Source organism: Littorina saxatilis, linkage group LG13 (genome assembly GCF_037325665.1).
Source record: "Littorina saxatilis isolate snail1 linkage group LG13, US_GU_Lsax_2.0, whole genome shotgun sequence".
Lineage (NCBI taxonomy): Eukaryota > Metazoa > Mollusca > Gastropoda > Littorinimorpha > Littorinidae > Littorina > Littorina saxatilis.
The window spans coordinates 10,949,894-10,973,671 of NC_090257.1; the positions used below are offsets into that span (position 1 = coordinate 10,949,894).

General features: G+C 41.5%; 1 protein-coding gene across 1 annotated transcript in view; it reads right to left on the reverse strand.

Annotated features, from left to right (window-relative positions):
• Positions 1-21,800, reverse strand: part of LOC138983589 (solute carrier family 22 member 16-like) — a 47,673-nt gene extending 25,873 nt beyond the window's left edge. The window contains exon 1 of the mRNA XM_070356866.1: positions 21,601-21,800. The gene's annotated coding sequence lies outside the window, so the exon portion shown is untranslated. The remainder of the gene's footprint in view (positions 1-21,600) is intronic.
• Between the last annotated feature and the right edge of the window lie 1,978 nt (positions 21,801-23,778).

Here is a 23,778-nt window from a genome sequence, read left to right on the forward strand (position 1 = left end):
TTATTATTTCAGCGTTTGCCCTGATGACATCATTTGCACTCAACTCTCTGAAGTTTATTTTGACGCTCTCCGATTCACCTCTTCTCTTTTATACATCTTTCATGATAAGAGTATTACAGTGGAAACCTTCAGCCTCTGTTTAATGTTTCCGCAGTAAATTCGTCTATCAAGATAAAACTATTAGGCGTATTCTGCTGCTCGTCTCTGCCCTCGAGTTCAGGCTAAAACGAGGCAGCACCAATGTTTCCTTCGATGCACCCACATTTGCATCTGTTAATCAAGGCAATACGAATCAGATTGTAGGTGAACACACCAAAGGAAGACACACGAACACACACAATCAGATGCACACAGACACACACACATAAATCCATGGTACACATTAATTGTGCACGCTCGCACGACTCCCCCGCCCCCCCCACCCCCCCACCCTCACCAACCTAATAAATGTAGACAAGGGTTGCTATCAGTCAGATTAACACATACATCTCTCGTATTTGGTCCCACGTTCACTGACTATCACAAAGTGTTTCTTTGGTTTTTCGTTTTTATATTTAGTCAAGTTTTGACTAAATATTTTAACATCGAGGGGGAATCGAAACGAGGGTCGTGGTGTATGTGCGTGTGTCTGTGTGTCTGTGTGTCTGTGTGTCTGTGTGTCTGTGTGTGTGTGTAGAGCGATTCAGACTAAACTACTGGACCGATCTTTATGAAATTTGACATGAGAGTTCCTGGGTATGAAATCCCCGAACGTTTTTTTCATTTTTTTGATAAATGTCTTTGATGACGTCATATCCGGCTTTTCGTGAAAGTTGAGGCGGCACTGTCACGCCCTCATTTTTCAACCAAATTGGTTGAAATTTTGGTCAAGTAATCTTCGACGAAGCCCGGACTTCGGTATTGCATTTCAGCTTGGTGGCTTAAAAATTAATTAATGACTTTGGTCATTAAAAATCTGAAAATTGTAAAAAAAAATAAAAATTTATAAAACGATCCAAATTTACCTTTATCTTATTCTCCATCATTTGTTGATTCCAAAAACATATAAATATGTTATATTCGGATTAAAAACAAGCTCTGAAAATTAAATATATAAAAATTATTATCAAAATTAAATTGTCCAAATCAATTTAAAAACACTTTCATCTTATTCCTTGTCGGTTCCTGATTCCAAAAACATATAGATATGATATGTTTGGATTAATAACACGCTCAGAAAGTTAAAACGAAGAGAGGTACATATAAGCGTGCTATCCTTCTTAGCGCAACTACTACCCCGCTCTTCTTGTCAATTCCACTGGCACTGCCTTTGCCACGGGCGGTGGAGTGACGATGCTACGAGTATACGGTCTTGCTGCGTTGCGTTGCGTTCAGTTTCATTCTGTGAGTTCGACAGCTACTTGACTAAATATTGTATTTTCGCCTTACGCGACTTGTTTTTTCTCGCTAAGGCGCTAGCGATTCAGCGCATCAAGTTCATGCTGCCAAGGCCGCTTTCGTGCAACAAGTGAAACATTTGATTCCGCGTAGGTTATGGTCGTAACAGCCCTGCGTCAGCAGTCTGAGCACGAAAAGGAAATAATTATGATACACGTTTTGCTAAAAGCGATATGCGCTCCTGACAGCAGCTGCTCTGTCAAAAAAAAAAAGGTTACTTGGGCAAAATAGGTGAAACAGATTTACTGCAGTGGAAGACTGACAATGACTGATTGCAATCACACACACACACACACACGGACACGGACACACGCACGCACACACACACGCAAGCACGCATACACACACACACACACACACACACACACACGCACGCACGCACGCACGCTCACACACACACACACACACACACACACACACACACACGCACGCACGCACACACACTTCAGATCGCTGAATTAAATGTCTCTGTTTAATTGCAACGACCCATTTTGCATTAAACGTGAATTAAAGGGATACTCATTCCAACCCCGAGAAAAAACAAAACAACAAACAACACATAACACCAACATTAAACAAACACCTAAAACACCGGCTTCAAATGGCCTGCCTCATATTCAAAACTGTTCGGTTTGGGGTTAATAATTATGTCATCTAATGCCAGGAATACCATTAAACAAGTGTTTGAACCTTGGGTTATTTCAAATTTTAAACGCTGTGATTTGGGTAATCTTTGGAGGCTGTCAGTAATTTCTCCGTGCACTGTTCTTGTTTTCTTTTTCATCCTTTTTTGCTCCCGGGAGCGGTGAATCATGCACGCATTTGATAGATAACTGGTTTCAGTCACTCAATTTACATGCATTTTATGTACTAGCGTTTAGCTTGATTCCCAGAACTGCAATAATAGCTAGGTCCATGAAAAGAATCGGGACCAAAGAGCTTGCATACAAAACTCTTTCAATGCTTCTATTGATCTAATCAATTAGCATAGTAACGGTGCATTTTATAGTTTATAATTAAAGGTCTTTCTTTCTTTATTTGGTGTTTAACGTCGTTTTCAACCACGAAGGGTTATATCGTGACGGGGAAAGGGGGAAGATGGGATAGAGCCACTTGTCAATTGTTTCTTGTTCACAAAAGCACTAGTCAAAAATTTGCTCCAGGGGCCTGCAACGTAGTACAATATATTACCTTACTGGGAGAATGCAAGTTTCCAGTACAAAGGACTTAACATTTCTTACATACTGCTTGACTAAAATCTTTACAAAAATTGACTATATTCTATACAAGAAACACTTAACAAGGGTAAAAGGAGAAACAGAATCCGTTAGTCGCCTAGCCTCTTACGACATGCTGGGGAGCATCGGGTAAATTCTTCCCCCTAACCCGCGGGGGGCTTAATAAAGAATAGGTACGGTGAAATTCATTGAAAAACCTCTCCAAAAATGGCTTCTTCGCTGCTATTTTTAAGCTTGTCTTAATATCACAAAAGTAGATCCAGTAGTACTTCGATTGGTCAGTGACTGAATATCAGAAAGCGGAGAGTGAATGATAAAAACAAATTCATAGTGACCGACTGATGGAAGTCGTGAGGCTGTTTCAATTACTTCCTTTAAATGTTAAAAGGTTACGTAGCTGACAGAAGAAAAAATAGGTTCTACAATTGTGGCCAAAAACTAAAAGCATATGACTAACATCACCAAACACGCGCGTAGGTACATGTAAATAAACAATACGAGAACCCCACCATGGGACATGGAAACCAATTATCCAACGTTTTGATTAACGCTTAAAAGGCGTTTATGTGAACATCACTCCAAAGTGTTTTGCAGGTAGGGGTGTAGTTTGCTACACAAATTGTCAAACAGGGTAACAGTTGAAAATGATGTAGGCTGAATGGTTTCCACCACATCTCCAACACCGTACCGTTGATGTGGAAATATAACACAATGCAGCAAACATATGTCGTCCCAACGAGAGAGAGAGAGAGAGAGAGAGAGAGAGAGAGAGAGAGAGAGAGAGAGAGAGAGAGAGAGACAGACAGACAGACAGACAGACAGACAAAAAGAGACAGAGAGCCAGAGAGAGAGAGAGAGAGAGAGAGAGAGAGAGAGAGAGAGAGAGAGAGAGAGAGACAAGACAAAACAAGACAAAATCTTTATTATCGAGGGTAATAGATAAGCAAGAATATTGCTTTTTTACATCCAGCCCTCGCCCTAATATAGGGTCAACAAGAACAGAAAACAATATAATCAAAGAACTATCACATCAAACTTAATACATTATAACTGTATATATATACAGATACAAATTTAAAAATAAATTGTCATACTGCATTTTAAGTACAATTTCCAATGATAAAAAGTGTCAATTTTTAACATAACTTAATTTAGATCTGCATATTATTATAATTTTGTTTAACATGCACATACATTTTAAATGAATTGATGAACCATTCAGCACATGTTTAGTTGCATTATGTGCGACATATAATTTTTTTGTTTTATGCTTAAGAAAAATAGGCAGTGAGTTCCATAGGACCGCACCTGAATAAAGAAGGCTTGATTTGAAAAGGTCAATACGTGGAGTCGGTGTTATGATTTTTAGTCTGTTATAGTTCAAAATAAAATTATCACGTAATGTCTCCGGTGCATATCCTGACATCACTTTATGCATTATAACACCTTTATTATACATTAATCTTTTTTGAAATGGTAATACTTGCAAAATTTTAAAATCAGATTCTGAAGGAGTGTGATTTTTTTAGCATAATAAGCTTAACTGCAGCTCTTCTGTGAAGACCGGCTAAAGGTTTCAAAACATGATCACTTGCACAATCCCATACAGTGGATGAATAATCAATATTTGACAAGATGTGATTGTAAAAAAAAATCTTTCGCGAGTGGAGATTCAAGAAGTGTTTTATTTTTGATAACTGATATATTTTTTGGGAAGCAATCTTACAGATGTAATCAATGTGATCATGTCATGATAAATTTTTATCAATCTTTACACCAAGGACTTAATGGTGAGACACTTCTTCCAATACTTGATTTTTAATATAAAGAGGTGGAATGCTCGATAATAGATGTTGTCGTTTCTGTCTTGTAGTTATGAGCATACATTTTGTTTTTGTATGGTTAAGAGACACATGGTTTAACTCTGACCAATTTAGGAGTGCATCAATGCTTTCTTGGAGAGTTTTTGATAAATAATGTATGGAATGGTGACTAGAATGAATAGAAGTGTCATCTGCAAACAATTCACAGTTATTACGTATGCAAAGTGGTAAATCATTGACATACATGGAGAACAATAATGGGCCTAAAACAGATCCCTGTGGGACCTCATATGTCAAAGTACTTTCATTTGAATATGATGCATTAGTAAATGTAATTTGTTTTATATTTAAAAGAAAAGATTTAAGAATATTAATGGTGGTGCATTGCATGCCATATATTGACAATTTCCTGATGAGAAGAGAATGATCAATAACATCGAACGCCTTTGCAAAATCCACAAACAGTGCTGCAGAAAATTTGTTGGAATTTATGTTGGTTAGCCATTGATCAATTAGATTTATAAGAGCTGTATGACATGAGTGCTTTTTGCGAAAACCAGATTGATTTGGATGGAATAAATTGTTTTTATCAAAATGTGCTAGGGCATGTTTATATATATGTTTTTCCAGGGGTTTTGAAAGTGGTGACAGGATTGAAATAGGCCTGTAATTAGAGGGATCAGAAGGATCACCTGATTTAAACAGAGGGATTACCTCAGCTTGCTTAAATGCTGTTGGAAAATAAGAAGTGGTAATGCATAAGTTGTAAATGTATGTCAAGGTGTCTGTGATTACAGGAGCAGCTATATTCAATATTCTACTGTCTATTCTATCTACACCACGGGTTCCTGTTTGTTTTAGATGAACAAGTGCAAAGTAAACTTCAGATACAGTCTCTATTTTCTTGGATTTGCAATGATTTATTAAGGTGTTTAAATCATTTTCTTGTGTTCTATCAATAGGAATAACTTTTTTTTTTTTGAGAGAGAGAGAGAGAGAGAGAGAGAGAGAGAGAGAGAGAGAGAGAGAGAGAGAGAGAAAGAGAGAGAGAGCACCAGAGAGAGATAGAGAAAGAGAGAGAGAGAGAGAGAGAGAGAGAGAGAGAGAGAGAGAGAGAGAGAGAGAGAGAGAGAGAGAGAGAGAGAGAGACGGAGGAGTAGAAAGTTGCAGGAATAACTTCTAATCACTGTTGAAACAAACCCAACTCAGTAGAATAACGCATTGATTCTATGATAAGCGAAACTAGGAAAACCCTTCTGTCCACTTGTGACAAATATGTTTCAAGCGCAGGACTTTTTACATTTAGTCAAGTTTTGACTAAATGTTTTAACATAGAGGGGGTATCGAGACGAGGGTCGTGGTGTATGTGTGTGTGTGTGTGTGTGTGTGTGTGTGTGTGTGTGTGTGTGTGTGTGTGTGTGTGTGTGTGTGTGTGTGTGTGTGTGTCTGTGCGTGTGTGTGTGTAGAGCGATTCAGACTAAACTGCTGGACCGATCTTTATGAAATTTGACATGAGAGTTCCTGGGAATGATATCCCCGGATCTTTTTTCATTTTTTTGATAAATACCTTTGATGACGTCATATTCGGCTTTTTGTAAAAGTTGAGGCGGCACTGTCACACCCTTATTTTTCAATCAAATTGATTGAAATTTTTTTAAAGCAATCTTTGACGAAGGCCAGACTTCGGTATTGCATTTCACCTTGGTGGCTTAAAAATTAATTAATGACTTTGGTCATTAAAAATCTGAAAATTGTAATAAATGTTTTTTTAAATAAAACGATACAAATTTACGTTCATCTTATTCTACATCATTTCCTGATTCCAAAAACATGTAAGTATGTTATATTTTGATTACAAACATGCTCTGAAAATTAGAAATATAAACATTATGATCAAAATTAAATTTCCGAAATCGATTTAAAAACAAGTTCATCTTATTCCTTGTCGGTTCCTGATTCCAAAAACATATAGATATGATATGTTTGGATTAAAAACACGCTCAGAAAGTTAAAACGAAGAGAGGTACAGTAAAACGTGCTATGAAGCACAGCGCAACCGCTACCGCGCCAAACAGGCTCGTCACTTTCACTGCCTTTTGCACTAGCGGCGGACTACGTTCAATTTCATTCTGTGAGTCCCACAGCTTGACTAAATGTAGTAATTTCGTCTTATAACGCGACTTGTTTAATCTTGTGTACGACTATTCTGTCATTACAGGAAACAGGCTGACATTTATCGCCAAATGCAAGCCAGATTGCGTGATATAGCAGCTGTTACACTAAAAGAGAGGTGCACATTGCAATTTAGCATAAAATAAATGAACAAACAAATAGGATCCTAGGAATACATGTACTACTAACTTCTGTAATTGACAATTTTACGCTGTGTCGCAGAATCAGTCGATTGGCTTGGCACTGAAGACGACAACTAGCAAACAAGGATTTCCTGTTACTCCTCTGCTATTTCGTAGGTATTGCAGGCTAGGATTGAAAAAAAATCAGTGCTGGAGTGAGAGTTTGTCGGAAGCAAGATCAGTACAGTTCGAACTGAAAATGCCTTTATTTTTCTTCTCTTATCTTCTATCTTCTATCTATTTTCTATCTATATCTATATACGGCTTGTGTGTGTCTGTCTGTCTGTCTGTGTGTTCACGATTCGCGACCAAAGTTCTCGATGGATCTGCTTCAAATTTGGTGGGCATATTCAGGTAGACCCCGGACACAATCGTGGAAAATTTTGAACACGTGCGTGCTCTCAGCGCGCAGCACTGAACCGATTTTTGTTTTTCTGTACATCCATTCCCAGTAACTCTTCCTTATCTTCTCCAGTGTGTTGCTCGTTTATCTCCCTTCCTTCGTCGTCTCAGCGGTACAATATGTATCTGCAGACTTGACCGAATTCTAACAGTAGTGTACAATGTCAGATGCAGGTGGTAGGCATACGTCTTGGATTAAGGAGGTCAGTTCGTCGCAAACACTACACTTGTCTACATTGTAAAGCTGAAGCATCTGTTATTGCAATGCAAGTTGTTTGCGTGCTCTCTTTCGCCGTCTCTCTCTCCCTTTCTCTGTGCATCTCTCTCCTCTGTGTGTGTGTGTGTGTGTGTCCCAGTGCGTGCTTGCGTGCGTGCGCGTGTGTGCCACGCGCGTCAGTGTGGGAGAGAAAGTATGTGCCGCGTGTGAGTGTGTGTGTCTGTGTGTGTGTCTGTGTGTCTGTGAGAGAGAGATAGATAGAGAGAGAGAGCGCGTGGGAGAGAGAAAGTATGTGTGTGCCAGTGTGCCACGGTGTGTGTGTGTGAGCGTGTGTGTGTGTGTGAGTGTGTGTGTGAGCGTGTGTGTGTGTGTGAGCGTGTGTGTGTGTGTGTGTGAGAGCGTGTGTGTGTGTGTGTGTGTGTGAGAGAGAGAGAGAGAGAGAGAGAGAGAGAGAGAGAGAGAGAGAGAGAGAGACCTCATTGCTACCATTCACAGTTTTCTATAGTACAAACCTGCCATCCACCTCAAGACAGTGCAAACAGCGTGCTCACAGGTAGAAGTAATCCACGATAAGTGTAACTTCTCCATCAGAAGAGAGTACAAGCTTTAGGACATGTTCACGGATGTCTTCCCGGAGGGCTTCCCAGGTGAAGTCAGCGTGAAAGATTATCTTCAGGTGTTTGACTCAGACGAAACTTGACTGAGACAGCAAAAGCTTTGACCCAGTTTGAACTCTGGCTGACATTTTTTCTTAAAGAAGGAAAAACAAGTCGCGTAAGGCGAAATTACTACATTTAGTCAAGCTGTGGAACTCACAGAATGAAACTGAACGCACTACATTTTTTCACAATGACCGTAGTCCGCCGCTAGTGCAGTGCAAAAGGCAGTGAAAGTGACGAGCCTGTTTAGCGCCGTAGCGGTTGCGCTGTGCTGCTTAGCACGCTTTACTGTACCTCTCTTCGCTTTAACTTTCTGAGCGTGTTTTTAATCCAAACATATCATATCTATATGTTTTTGGAATCAGAAACCGACAAGGAATAAGATGAAAATGTTTTTAAATTGATTTCGACCCTCGTCTCGATTCCCCCTCAATGTTAAAACATTTAGTTAAAACTTGACTAAATGTAAAAAGGTCTGAACACTTCACCAGCGTGTGGGGCGATCGAGGTCACTGAGCCTTTGTAATGTTACGTCGATATCTCCCCGGCGTGGGGCACGGACAGACGTTTCTCGCCCAGTTAACGCTCGGTTTGATATGACGAAGGCTATGCGATAAGGTTTCATACGTACAATAATGAGTGCTGCAAGAGGGCTGTTTATGAAGACTAAAACAAGCAGACAGACACACGCACAGAGTACAGAACGAAAGAAAAACAAACACAACAGCTCACAAAACTATCTATTGCTGCTTCATTTCGAAATCCAAGATTTTGAAAATGGTTCCCGTTTTAATCTCCGGATTACACACTTTGTCTGGGTGTATGTGCGTGTGCGTGTGAGTGTGTGTGTGTGTGTGTGTGTGTGTGTGTGTGTGTGTGTGTGTGTGTGTGTGTGTTTGTGTTTGTGTTTGTATGAATGTGTGTGTGTGTTTGTGTGTGTGTGTGTGGGGGGTGTCAATAACATCGCACATCGAATGCCTCATATTCATTGGCAAAAGTCTGGTGTGCAGCACTATCAACTCAATTTGGAGGACCTGATTCCGCCTTACTCCACTCTGTCTGTTTCATTCCGATCAATGCAATCCCCCTCCCCCTTCCTTTCCCCGCCACATACGCGCGCGAGTTTCGGAACATCCGTTGCATTTCGTCGTGCAGAAATCAATACCATTCCAAGGAGTGTTGACCTTTACCCCCCCCCCCCCCCCACCCTAACCCCTACCCTTATCACCATGCACTCCCCTCCCCAGGCAGCCAAATCTAATCCCTCCCTTCACACGCTAATTCCTTCCTTCACTACAGTGGAACACCCCCCCCCCCCCCACCACCCCGTTACGACCTGACCGACTATTAGGGTTTAACGTCCTCTTAGACCAACTGGTCTATATTGGGACAGGTATTGGTAATACGCTGAAGATATGGTGTGATACTTTGATTCGAACAAGCCCGCTGTGGCTGTCTTCTTCGACACACCAGCATTGGGTTTGTCTCGTCAAAGTATCGAAATACGATCATGATAATCAGAGACGAGAGATGATGCATGCGTGTCTTCGTGTTTTCCAAGCCCTGAGACTTTCGCTGTGAACGTGGGATCTTTTTCGTGCGCATGCGCATGTGTGCACACGGGGGTGTTCGGACACAGAAGAGAGTCTGCACAAAGTTGACTCCGAGAAATAAATCTCTCGCCGGCCGAACGTGGGGATCGAACCCACGCTGATAGCGACCAACTGGCTACAAAGGGCCAGCGCGCTACCAACTGAGCTACGTCCCCTCCAACAAACAATCTGAGAAAATAAGGTCTTAAATTTGACGAAGTCTTAAAATGGGGTTAAATTTACAAAGGTTCTGGAGAAAAAAAAATCCTCAAAGTCCAGGTCTTAAAAAAGGGGGGAGTCTTTAATTGGGGGTCTTGAAAGGGAGGATCTATTGTACTTGTTTTCGGCCTAGTTCTGCATGGGGAAGGACCCCGGTGTAACACGAAATTTTTACTCCACGAAAAATTTACTCCGGAGTAAATATTTCGTACGAAATTCTTACTCCGAGTACACTTTTCGTACGAGAAAAGAACTCCCCAAGGCACGAAAAAATGACTCCCCCCACGAAATTTTTACTCCCCATTTTTTTACTCCCAGTAAAAATCTCTTACGCAAAAATGGGATGCGGGCGAAGGGATTATGCCGATAAGTGATCTCGCGCACACGAATGTCGCGCTACCCTCCTTCCACCCCTTCCACCACCAAGACTAACAGGGGACAAGGGAGTAAACATTTCGTACACCTGGCATGGGAAGTTAAATTGCTTGTGTTTGGGTTAAGTAATTTATTCGTTATTTATTCGTCAGGGGAGTAACATTTTTGTACGAAATGTTTACTCGGAACTCACCTGACTTGGGGAGTAATTTTCTCGTGTAATGGGGGAGTGCTTTTTTCGTAAAGGGAGTAACTTTTTCTTCCGAAATGTTTACTCCGGAGTAAAAATCTCGTGGGAGTAATTTTCTCGTGTTACACCGGCCACTCCTCCCTCCACAACCCCGTATTCCCCGCCATCCTCGATCGATTTCAGCCTTCCCTCCATTCCGGCGTCACTTTTTTTTTGCCCTATCAAAAACAGTTATTGATCGAAGCGAAATCTATCTTTAGAAAGTAAACACTGCATGGCCCAGCAGCTAGATGGTACTTAGGCACCCCCCCCAAAAAAAAAATAATAGTCTGTTTACGGTATCCCGACCGACCCTATTTTTTCGCGCGACCCTAGACTTTTTTTTGGCATTTGGAAAAAAAAAAGAAAAAAAAAAGGTCTTTGATTTTTGGCAAAATAACTTAAAAATATGGGGTTTTTTGTAGAAAAAAAATAAATTAAAAATCCCGACCTACCGACCCTATTTTTTTTGCCTGTGTTACCTTAAACAGACTATTTTTTGTGCCTTATTCGTGTCAAGTTGCTTTATGCATGCAGCGCGAGTCTCTCTCAAGTACGCACTTTTTCTATAACGTCCGAACTCATTCTCAAAACTTATATAAGAAAAGCTATTTAAAAGATGAGAAAACCCACCGTTTTTCTTTTACCTTTTAAATCTATTTTTATCCTTTTTATAAGAAACTTTGATGCTTGTCGCATTTTTAATTGAAACTTCGTCGAACTTTCAAAGTAAGCGGAGTGTGCGACTCTTTCAGCATCTGCATGAGTCTCGATCTCCCTTCTTGCTGAAGAAAGCTTCGCCGACCAATTTCTTTTCCCAGCTCAGTTCAGCATGTCAGCTTTCGGGTAATCCAGAAGCTTATTAAACTTTTAAAGCCTCGGCGGAGTGTGCGACTCTTTCAGCATCTGCATGAGTCTCGATCTCCCTTCTTGCTGAAGAAAGCTTCGCCGACCAATTTCTTTTCCCAGCTGTTAGCATGTCAGCTTTCGGGTAATCCAGAAGCTTATTAAACTTTTAAAGCCTCGGCGGAGTGTGCGACTCTTTCAGCATCTGCATGAGTCTCGATCTCCCTTCTTGCTGAAGAAAGATTCGCCGACCAATTTCTTTTTCCCAGCTCAGTTCAGCATGTCAGCTTTCGGGTAATCCAGAAGCTTATTAAACTTTTAAAGCCTCGGCGGAGTGTGCGACTCTTTCAGCATCTGCATGAGTCTCGATCTCCCTTCTTGCTGAAGAAAGATTCGCCGACCAATTTCTTTTCCCAGCTCAGTTCAGCATGTCAGCTTTCGGGTAATCCAGAAGCTTATTTAACTTTTAAAGCCTCGGCGGAGTGTGCGACTCTTTCAGCATCTGCATGAGTCTCGATCTCCCTTCTTGCTGAAGAAAGCTTCGCCGACCAATTTCTTTTCCCAGCTGTTAGCATGTCAGCTTTCGGGTAATCCAGAAGCTTATTAAACTTTTAAAGCCTCGACGAATTGACAATATTATGGAAAGAGAGGGTAGAACTACCAGTATGGTAAAACAAGAAAGTCTAAAAACAACGGTTTTAAATAGCGGGAGTTCTTAATACCGGGGGTGGGGTGGGGGTGGGGGTGGGGGTGGGGGGGGGGGGGGCGCTGTGTCTTATAATAATTTTGCTAGCGCTGCAGGTATTTGGACCATAACTAATTACTTCAACATCACCGGCAATGACACAAGCTACTCATGAACCCCACTATTGATTATCATTGACGCAACAAACTATTATTAAGGTTACAAACTCACACACGATCATATCTTACCTGCACGTGCCACACAATCATTTCACAAGGATCAATCACCGGTGTATTGGTATTCATAACCTGCAGCTTTTATAGGCGGGCACAGCTGCTGTTGCATCACAACGCCCAGTTCATGTGTTTCTCGCCGAGTTCTCTCTCTCAGTGAAGGAAATGTGGAACCCCAGCCACCAGCCCAGCGTGCACCTCAGTGCAGACTGACCTATATTGGCTCATTCTGAGTGAGCGGAGCTCTGTTAGTATGCGTACCGTTAGGCAATTTATTGAAGTACTAGATGATTACCCGCTTCGCCGGGTACCGGCTTCGCCGGGAAGAAGTAGAGCCGAATACCAGGCTGCGCCTGGGACCCGGCTTTGCCGGGTGTACGCCGGCTTCGCCGGCGCACGAAGGAAGGGAGATCTAAAAATAGTAACGTGCAGTGACCTTCTTAAAATAGTAACGTAGTAACGGGAATATGGATTGACGCCACACGAAGGAAGGGAGATCTAAAAATAGTAACGTGCAGTGACCTTCTAAAAATAGTAACGTAGTAACGGGAATATGGATTGACGCCACACGAAGGAAGGGAGATAAACGCGCAAAACAAAACACTGGAGAAGATAAGGAAGAGTTACTGGGAATGGATATAGTGGATCTACAGAAAAACCAAAATCGGTTCAGCGCTGCGCGCTGAGAGCACGTGTTGAAATATCTCATCGATGAGGTTGTGTCCGGGGTGTAGCTGAATACGGTCTCCAAATTTGAAAAAGATCGACCGAGAACTTTGGCCGTGCATCGCGAACAGACACACAGACACACAGACACACAGACAGACAGACAGACACACAGACACACAGACACACAGACAGACACAAGTCGTATATATATATTTATAGATGTCGTTACGTATACTATGTTTTTGCTTTTGGTTTTTTAACGCGTCGTGCTAACTAGGTCGAAATACATTTTAGTTTGGTTTAATCATCCTAACACAGTCAAAATGTGAGATTCGCTTTTGGGGTTCAGAATCCGATGCCATTTTAGCTCGCGGTACTTCTTTTGTATGTCCCTGTGTGTGTGTGTGTGTGTGTGTGTGTGTGTGTGTGTGTGTGTGTGTGTGTGTGTGTGTGTGTGCGTGTGTGTGTGTGTGTGTGTGTGTGTGCGCGCACGCGCGCGCAAGATACCATGCAAAATGAAAATGATAATAAAATGCCCCCAAAAAAGCCATTCTGCTTAGAAAGGAGTCGGGCTGTTAACGTCTTACCTGTGTCAGAGGGGAGGTAATAATAACACTGTTTCCATAGACACTAATTTGTTGGGCAATAGAAACAAGGAAATATTTCATTTTAGATGTCGAACTTTCAGATGGCTCTTCTGTAAAATTAGCTGAAACTGCGTTACGATGTTTATGCGGTCAGCCCTCGGGTATGCTCTTGTAACATTTAAACACCTGGAAACATTTGCGGTGGCGAACAAGATCGCTTACATGAGAAGGATTGTATCTTTAAACCTGGAAGTACACCATAGACGGTTTTTTGGTTTAGAAGCTGTTAAAACTAAAACACAAACGCATACCCCTCTTCTTGACACACAGACAGACAGAGAGAGAGAGAGAGAGAGAGAGAGAGAGAGAGAGAGAGAGAGAGAGAGAGAGAGAGAGAGAGAGAGAGAGACGAGAGACGAGAGACGCTTTGACGCTTTGACACTTTATTGTCATTAGCTAATAAAAGCCTTATAGACAAGGTAAAACAACAATTTCTGCATCATTCATAAAAGGGGTAAAAGGACGAATGAACAAAACATTAATAACAACAAAAACATAGCAAACTAGTTCATGGGTACGAACAAACAAACACACCGACACGAAAGCCATAGGTAAACAAAAATATCTAAGACTAAGGGTAAAAAGCAAGGTATAGTATGTACACACAAAGGAAAATACTGATCCAACAGTTAACACACACTCATAAAACCAATCAATCTGCAGACCACAAATATTTAAAACCAATAAACCACTAGAGAGAGAGAGAGAGGGAGAGAGAGAGAGAGAGAGAGAGAGAGAGAGAGAGAGAGAGAGAGAGAGAGAGAGAGCAAACAGGCGAAGCGAAAAAGTGGCTGAACATCAACAGATGAGGACGCACAACTTGAGCCGGAGAGACACAGGCAGAGTGCCAGCTAATAAACCAGACCAGCAGTGCCACAGGCACACAGACAAACAGGTGAGAGAGAGACAGATGGGTGCTTCATACTTGCCGCTGTCAGTCAAAACACCCAAATATCGTCTGACATTACAGCCACAAAAGGTCAAACGACAAAGTACAAAGGTCGCGATTGAGCTTGCCACTGGCGGCTTCTATCATAGTGCCACTTTCTTTTCTTTCTTTATTACATTTAGTCAAGTTTTGACTAAATGTTTTAACATCGAGGGGGAATCGAAACGAGGGTCGTGGTGTATGTGTGTGTGTGCGTGTGTGCGTGCGTGTGTGCGTGCGTGTAGAGCGATTCAGACCAAACTACTGGACCGATCTTTATGAAATTTGACATGAGAGTTCCTGGGTATGATATCCCCGAACATTTTTTTCCTTTTTTTGATAAATGTCTTTGATGACGTCATATCCGGCTTTTCGTGAAAGTTGAGGCGGCACTGTCACGCTCTCATTTTTCAACCAAATTGGTTGAAATTTTGGTCAAGTAGTCTTCGACGAAGCCCGGACTTCGGTATTGCATTTCAGCTTGGTGGCTTAAAAATTAATTAATGACTTTGGTCATTAAAAATCGGAAAATTGTAAAACAAATTGTTTTTTTCTAAAACGATCCAAATTTACGTTCATCTTATTCTCCATCATTTGCTGATTCCAAAAACATATAAATATGTTATATTCGGATTAAAAACAAGCTCTGAAAATTAAATATATAAAAATTATTATCAAAATTAAATTTTTGAAATCAATTTAAAAACACTTTCATCTTATTCCTTGTCGGTTCCTGATTCCAAAACCATATAGATATGATATGTTTGGATTAAACACACGCTCAGAAAGTTAAAACAAAGAGAGGTACAGAAAAACCGTGCTTATCCTTCTCAGCGCAACTACTACCCCGCTCTTCCTGTCAATTTCACTGCCTTTGCCGTGCGCGGTGGACTGACGATGCTACGAGTATACGGTCTTGCTGCGTTGCATTGCGTTCAGTTTCATTCTGTGAGTTCGACAGCTACTTGACTAAATGTTGTATTTTCGCCTTACGCGACTTGTTTGGTGTTTAACGTCGTTTTCAACCACGAAGGTTATATCGCGACGGGGAAAGGGGGGAGATGGGATAGAGCCACTTGTCAATTGTTTCTTGTTCACAAAAGCACTAATCAAAAATTTGCTCCAGGGGCTTGCAACGTAGTACAATATATATATTACCTTACTGGGAGAATGCAAGTTTCCAGTACAAAGGACTTAACATTTCTTACATACTGCTTGACTAAAATCTTTACAAAAATTGACTATATATTCTATACAAGAAACACTTAACAAGGGTAAACGGAGAAACAGAATCCGTTAGTCGCCTCTTACGACATGCTGGGGAGCATCGGGTAAATTCTTCCCCCTAACCCGCGGGGGGTTTCCCAAAGAAGGATTCAACGTAAAAAGTATGGGTCGCACACGACCCACGCCATCCGAATAGGGATAAACATTTTGCTGCCTCTTTGCAGAGTATGGGTCGTGTACGACCCACGCCATCCGCATAAAGATAAACAACGTAAAATTCCTTACGTAATTCCATATGGGTCGTCCACGACACACATCATTCGGACGGCTGTGTAGTTCAAATTACGTCATCGTTTATTTGTTTGTTTACAAAGATATTCTTTCAAAAGTTGGGCAATGAGAAGGTCGTATGGTGATTAGAGATTACATGAAGTCTCAATTAAAAACTCCAAATAGTTTCAGAGATAAAGACGATTTTGTGAGGCTCTGGGTCGTCCACGACCCACGAAGCACGGTGAAGGTTTAAAGCTCTCTAAGCACACTCAGTCCGCACATTGGCCTACACCCAAGGTAAGGGTCATAGAAAATATCCGCCAATAAATAAAATATCATACAAAATCGTTCAAGCGTACAGTGACAACGTTTCTACGGGTACACATAAACGCTAGCCATGCAGTCAGCTCCCACAATACACAATACACGGTATATTGTACAGACCAAGACTAAACATTTTGCAAAATGGAATTTCTCTTTTATCATTATGCTAATGCTCAAGGCTTTTTACTGCGAGATTAATAAAGATTCCGTTCCGTGGTGGTATACTTGTATGTATCCATGGCGCATGGTTTAGCCTGGGAGAAAAAGGCTATGGGACATTTGTCCCCCTCAACCAAATTCCGAATGGACACAGTCAAAGGCAAGAAGCGCCAAAGAGGCGTATCACGCGTTTTGACCAACGGTCTTTAAACATTTAACATTCGATCAAGCTAAGTTGTTGTTACTTATTGGTTTAAACATAAGTTTATTTTAACAAGGGTTACAATCATGACATGTATACAAAGTTCACAGAAACAGCAACAAGCTAGAAGCTTATAGTGGTGTTCCTGCATGACAGTACAACATAAGGCGGTAACGGGTGAAAAGTTTGTCTCAATTTGTTGTTACTTATTGTTTGTGTGTGCACTGTAAAGACCGTTGGGTCGATATATTTGTGACTGTAATGTATTGTTTTGTCAATAACAAACGTTCCAACAACCTACCTTTCTTGGGGTTTTTTATTCTGAATTTTGGAACGTTGGCAGTCCCTTTGGGTTTTTTTAATTTGTTCAAGGACACAGCGTTAATCTAGAAGCCATCAGCTTGCCACACATACTGATCTTTTGGGACTGCAACTGTCTCATAGGAACTACGTGTGTGCATGTGCACGTTTGTGTGTATGAGTTGACTGTGTGTGTGTGTTCAACAGAACTTTCCTCATCCCACATGAAAAAATAGAACTCGGACTTGGCAACTTCTTCATCTTCTTCTGCGTTTCCACGGACTGCGAAACATTGTACGAGCCGCTTTTTCCGTTTACTTTTCCAGCAGACAGAACATGTCTCGTATGTTAGTTAGTTAGCTTTTGCTTTTCGGGTCCAGCGGACCATAATAGGCCAAATCAGGACCCCATGTCTCGTATGTAGGCTAGAAAGAAACTCAGTGTTAGATACAGTGGCAGATCGAATATATTAAGCCTACCTGCGCTGTTTTAGTGGCACAGACGCCGCACGGCCTATTACATTTATGCCGCGATAGGGATTATGACGAGTACTTGACCTGTTTTCCTTTCATGCAACGTGCAGCGGACTGGGATAATCTGCAGTGCGTCGTCGGTCCTGCTGAAGTTACATGTGTGAGCGGAGCCCCTAACTGGAGTATTTTGAACAAGGGCGCGGAGTAAGCCTATTCCGCAGCCTTCCCCTAAAGCCTACCACACTCAGACGCAACAATGGGGTAACATTACATATCAGCTTAGTACAGTATTGTCTTGAAACGACTAACAAATATTCATTTCTCGGTGACACAGATGCCAACCCTGGAATGAATAAACACAGGGGCTTGAAATAGCTCTGACTGAGAAAATAGAACTAGCAACTTAATGGCGTTAATCGTAAGTCATGTTGAAATTCGCGTACACATTTGCTACCCCTGTGACCTAGCCATGAGACTGACATCTAAGCGCCCACTGAATAACGTGGCGGCTTTCTCACAGTTGCAGTAATTAACATTTCTGATTATGAATTTTTGCAAACGTTATAAATTCATCAATACGGCTTGTCGACCCTTTTAGTGAAATCGCAACGCGTAGACCAACACAGATTAATGTTTGTCTGATTTTACTATATTCGCCGATTGGTCGTCTAGTTTTCAGGTTTGCATTTGAATCTAAACACAGAATTCAAAAATAAGAAAATCACATTCCAACCCAGGCCGATTGTCAGTAACAACACCACCTCTTATTACAATGACGTTTGATATCTGTCTAGAAACGGTTTCACACTATAGGCTGTCTTATAGACCCATGGCACGAGGTTTGACTTTCTCAATCCAACGGTTTTAATCTGCTTTGACGAATTGGTATCTATGAAAACTAAATAAAGTATGATGGCGAACGGAAGTCCGGACTCCTAACACATGAGAGCTGGGCAAAGCAAATCACTCGCTAATTAAAATTCATTTAATTGTTTGGCATAGTTTCGGAGCAGTTTTAAGCAAATCATTGCAGGTGTTTCTAAATTACAGTACATCGAATGACCCTTGAGCTTTTTAAGGTTCTTATCGTCAGAAAACTGTTCAAAATGGCGCCTTAGGTGTACTAACTTTAATTATCCGTGACTTAATCTATCGGATTTACTATAAGTATCTCATTCCATGATGTACCGTCTAAACATCTTTACAAACATCTCAACTCATGCCGACGGACTTTTCTTGCAGTTGTTAACACGGAGGTCAATCATCTAATTAATTACTGACTTCAAATTGATAATCTACTAATATCGCCTACCTCTTATAAACCGAATCTGAACCCTGCGTAGACAAGCATAGGCCGATGAAAAGTAAGTGAATAACAATTAAAGACGATTCGTTTGTGTTGCAATTTGCTATATAACTACCGTATTGATATTGTGCATTTATCCTGATACGCAAGATTACAGATAATATACATACATATACATATAAACAACACAATAAAAAGTCCAAAACCAAGCCAGAATGTCGCATCTTTTTAAATCCAAATTTTCATATATATATACAAAAAAATTAAAAAAATAATTTTATTTAGATAATATGTGTAAATGAAAAACAACCAAACATGAGCAAATACGATCAAACGAGACTGCGAGTCCGTTCCAATGAATGCATACGGTCAAACGAGATACGGTCAAACGAGATACGGTCAACGAGATAGGCCTACGGTCAAACGAGATACAGTCAAACGAGACATGGCCAACCGACAGATACGGCCAACCGGGAGTACACCACTACAGCAAGGGCATCAAACAACAAGGAACTTAGTCGATAAATATCGACAGGGGGCCGACAAATGGTTTAAATGGGAAATGTGTGTATATGGGTGTGGGTTTGAAACAAACAAACAAACCAACCCATGTGAACCCCGGGCCGCAGGCCTTCGATGTAGTGATTGAAAAAAAAGGATGTTCTCAAATGGTTCAATTTTCATTTGGTCTGATTCTCAAATGGTACCGGTATACTCCCCCCCCCCCCCTGGCCGCAGGCCTAGGAGTAAAATTTTATAGACACTGACCTTCTTCCCAGGGGTCATTGACCCAGTTTTAGCTATGAGAGGTGGTTCGCCCAGAGGCTGTAGAGTATACTGGGGCGGTCTCTTTGATGTCTTGAGAGGAAACTTGGCCAGGGTAGTACATGCACCAGAACTGGTGGACACCAAGGACAAACATGAAATCGAAGCAGTTTGCTTTCAGAGGGAACGGTCGTCAGCAACTCAAACTTCTCTGTTTTCTTTTTTTTTTAAATCTGACTTTCTTTGTGGCCCCCTGACTCCACCCCCCTCCCTCTGTAAGGACCCCCCTCCACAAGGACCGATTTTTGTCAACATTTTAAAGGTCGCTAGAGAGGGGTTCCACTGTATGACCTAACCGCTACTGGCAGACGGCCTCAATCTTCACGCGCAAAGACGAGATTAATAGGTGCTCGGTTTTGGTATTTTGAATTACATTACATTAAACCTTTGTTGGGTTTCATGGTCATGGCAACAGCCATAATAATATTACATGATGTATAATATCATATTTCAGCATATGTGAATTACATGTCATCATACTAAACTGTCATACATTTTTATTCCTACATTATTCTGATTGATCACAACCAAACCTACTATCATTGGACACATCCAAATGCAAGCGCCTGTTCTTGACAATTTAGATCAGTGCAATTTCCTGGGTCGGGCTTTGCCACAGACACTCACGGTTTGGCCTGTAGGTAAAATGTACAATGTATTTTCTGATTTGTGCACAAAAGCTTTTTTTCTTTTTTCTTTTTTTTAACATAACAATGTTTAATGTCACTGTATGTTTAAAAGACCATGGTCATATTTGTAAAAAAAATGTTAAATTAGAAAATAAATAACATTTTGGTTCATGATTTTTCCTACACCTGTGCTAAAAATAAGAAATAAAAATGTCGGGTATATAAGTCACTCAAATACAGCTAGGTATGAATGGCTCGGTTTGAGTTTGTTGCAGTTGACCCTGCACAAAGCGACATATCATGTTTTTGTTGAACAATTTTGACGTCACCCCTCCCATAGGGTGACGTATTTCACAACTTCCTGTGTTACACAAACTCTGTGATGACCAATTTTGACGTCACCCCTCCCATAGGGTGACGGATTTCACAACTTTCTACAGATGAACAATTTTGACGTCACCCCTCCCATAGGGTGACGGATGTCACAACTTCCTGTGTACACAAACTGATGACGTATTTCACAACAAAATGGCGCTGCCCATGGTCAACCTCGAAACTATCCGTATAGAATGGGGGCGTCCTCGCCCCCATAAAAAACACCTCGCGGGGACTACAAAATCAAACCATCGTCGCCTTGGTGTCAACACATAACTGCGTCCAGTGACAATCGATTCTTTACGGGAAAGCGTAAATTGGTTGTTGCGTACGATCGGGAGCCCGGAACAAACGCACCGGATCACGGAGAATGTGGGTCAAGTTCACAGACATGTTGGTTTGTTGGTCTTGGGGGTGGGTGGGCAAAGAGTGTGTGCGTGTGGGGGCATGTTGTTCAGCAGTCAGTGTTTGTGGGGGAATGAGAGAGAACTATTCTCGAGAAGATATGCTTTGTGAGCGAGAGAGAGAGAGAGAGAGAGAGAGAGAGAGAGAGAGAGAGAGAGAGAGAGAGAGAGAGAGAGAGAGAGAGAGAGAACGCACACACACACACACACACACACACACACACACTCACTAAAACACACTAACCCGCACGCACTCACTAACACACACTAACACTAACACACATGTACGCGGCACAACACACACACAAACATGCACATACAACCCCCCCCCCCCCAAACACACACACACGATAAACCGTCAAACCCTTTACCCCGAATCTCTCTCATTATGAGAGGAATATTATCATACCTTGAGGTTGGTTTATGGAGTGATTAGTAAAACGCGCCATAGGCATCTTGCGGCGTGCACGCAGCACAAAATCATAAAACGCAGAGCATTCAGAACCGCGTGAATAACTCACTACACAAAACAAATGAAAAAGCATCTTACCTTAAAGACACAACGTTGTTGCCAGAAAGCAAAACAGAAGTTAGTTCCGCGCCTGTTTTCTTGAATGCACTGGCCCTCAAAGGCAAAAAGTCTGCGTACACACTATGAACCCAGAACTACTACACACTGACGCGTCCACCTCAATCTCTCTTTCGCACTTCGACGGGAAAATGCCCAACTCGCGGCGTTTCCCAAACCAATGAGCTGATCTCAGGAAGCTCGGGCCCTTTTCATTGGCTAGGAGCTTAAATAACTTCCATCGATATGCAAATGAGCGCGCGCCGATGTTACCTAAACTTCAATGAAGCTTTTTATTTGCCGGCACAGGTGTTTGGATTTTGTAAAAAGGAAAATATTTATTCTCGGGATTTAGATCTTTGGTAAGAACCTTACACGATAGACGAAAACATAATTCGACATCGGACTAGAAAATGTGTTTCCATTGAAAAGACAAACCTGATGATCAATCTTGTGTGGGTACCTGTGTCCGCCGGTGCAGAGATACGTAAGCGTGACGTAAGGGGCTCCGCTCACATATTATACAACCTTCAGCAGGACCGACGACGCACTGCAGATTATCCCAGCCCGCTGCACGTTGTTTTGCATGAAAGGAAAACAGGCCAAGTACTCGTCATAATCCCTATTGCGGCATAAATAATAGGCAGTGCGTCGTCTGTGTCGCTGAAACTGCGCAGGTATAATCTGTCCTTTACCCGTACAAACCTGACGCATACCTTTATGCAACAAAGTTTTTTGTGGTTTTTTTTTGCTCCCTTTTTTTTCACACTAACATGCGTATACGCAAGTGTAGAGTCCTTGAAGAAACAGTTAATGAGGCGTTCTCTACGGTTCGGTTCTGCTCGGGCAAGTCTGGTTAGCTCAATAAAAATTTAATGAGGTGTTCTGTGTATAAACGATAGAGTGTTTCCAGAGCTTGATGCTATGCAAGAGTGATTGTTTCTGGATATTTTCATGTGAAAACATTCGCTTTTGCTTCAGCTTTCCATGGGCTAGTAGTTTTAGTTTTGTGGTTTAGTATTTATTTCTTCTTGCTGTGTATTTGTAAAACGTTCGAACTTTGTTATTCCACACACATAAAGAACATGCATGTCTCTCTTCTTAATAATAAACACACCGTGCCAGAGAAGCAGACTAAAGAAACTTGCTGCAGAGAGAGAGAGAGAGAGAGAGAGAGAGAGAGAGAGAGAGAGAGAGAGAGAGAGAGAGAGAGAGAGAGAGAGAGAGAGAGAGAGAGAGAGAGAGAGAGAACTCAGAATTTTTATTGTAAACTACACTTTTGTGTTTGTACAAGGGGGGAGTAGAGTTTCCATTTCAATGTATACTCTCTCAGAGACAAGTAAGAACAAGTGCATATACAGTGCTAAGGGTTGAAACATATCGATCAGAAATCATTTACACACATTCATTTTAGCCTAGCAGTTGCTGTCGATGCCTGAATGCATAAAATGTATACGGGGAGAGTGCCCACAACCTACTTTTGTTTTGTGTTAGTAGTATCTGCATTGACGAGTTTTCGAGTTGACCAATTTCAAAGACATTTCCCAAGTAAGTTTCTCTTATATCAGAGTATACTGGGCACTTAAAAAGAAAGTGGTGCTCGTTTTCGTGAGGGTATCTGCAAAGTGGGCAAACATGGGAACCGTTTGCAGAGTATCTCTGTTTGTTGCACATCAAGGGTGAAACCCCAAATCTGAATTTTGTGAACACTTTTTGAATATATGGATTGTCTATTTGGTCAAGGTACCTTTCTCTTCCAAAGTCAGGTTTAAACAATTTGTATGTGTCATACCTCTCACTGTCTTCTAGCTTACTATGCCAGTTCTGGGTAAAGCAGTCTTTTAGGCGTTGTTGAAAAGCCTTGATAAAGTGTTTTTCGTTGCCGACATAGCCGTACGTCCACACATGTCCAAACCCATTTTCACATAGGAGGTTCCTGACCCTAGCGGACCAATTGTCTGTCCCTCTGTCTGCCATGTTCCTCATCGTCATCATCACATGGGCCAGTTTTACATATCTTGTGTTGGGGAGGCGATTTAGCCGCAACCAGTATTTAACGCATCTGGTAGCAGCGAGAACTGATAGGGGAAATCTACCGAGTTCTCCGTATCCGTATACCATGCAGTTGGGACTTTGGGGAGAAACACCTATTATCCGTTT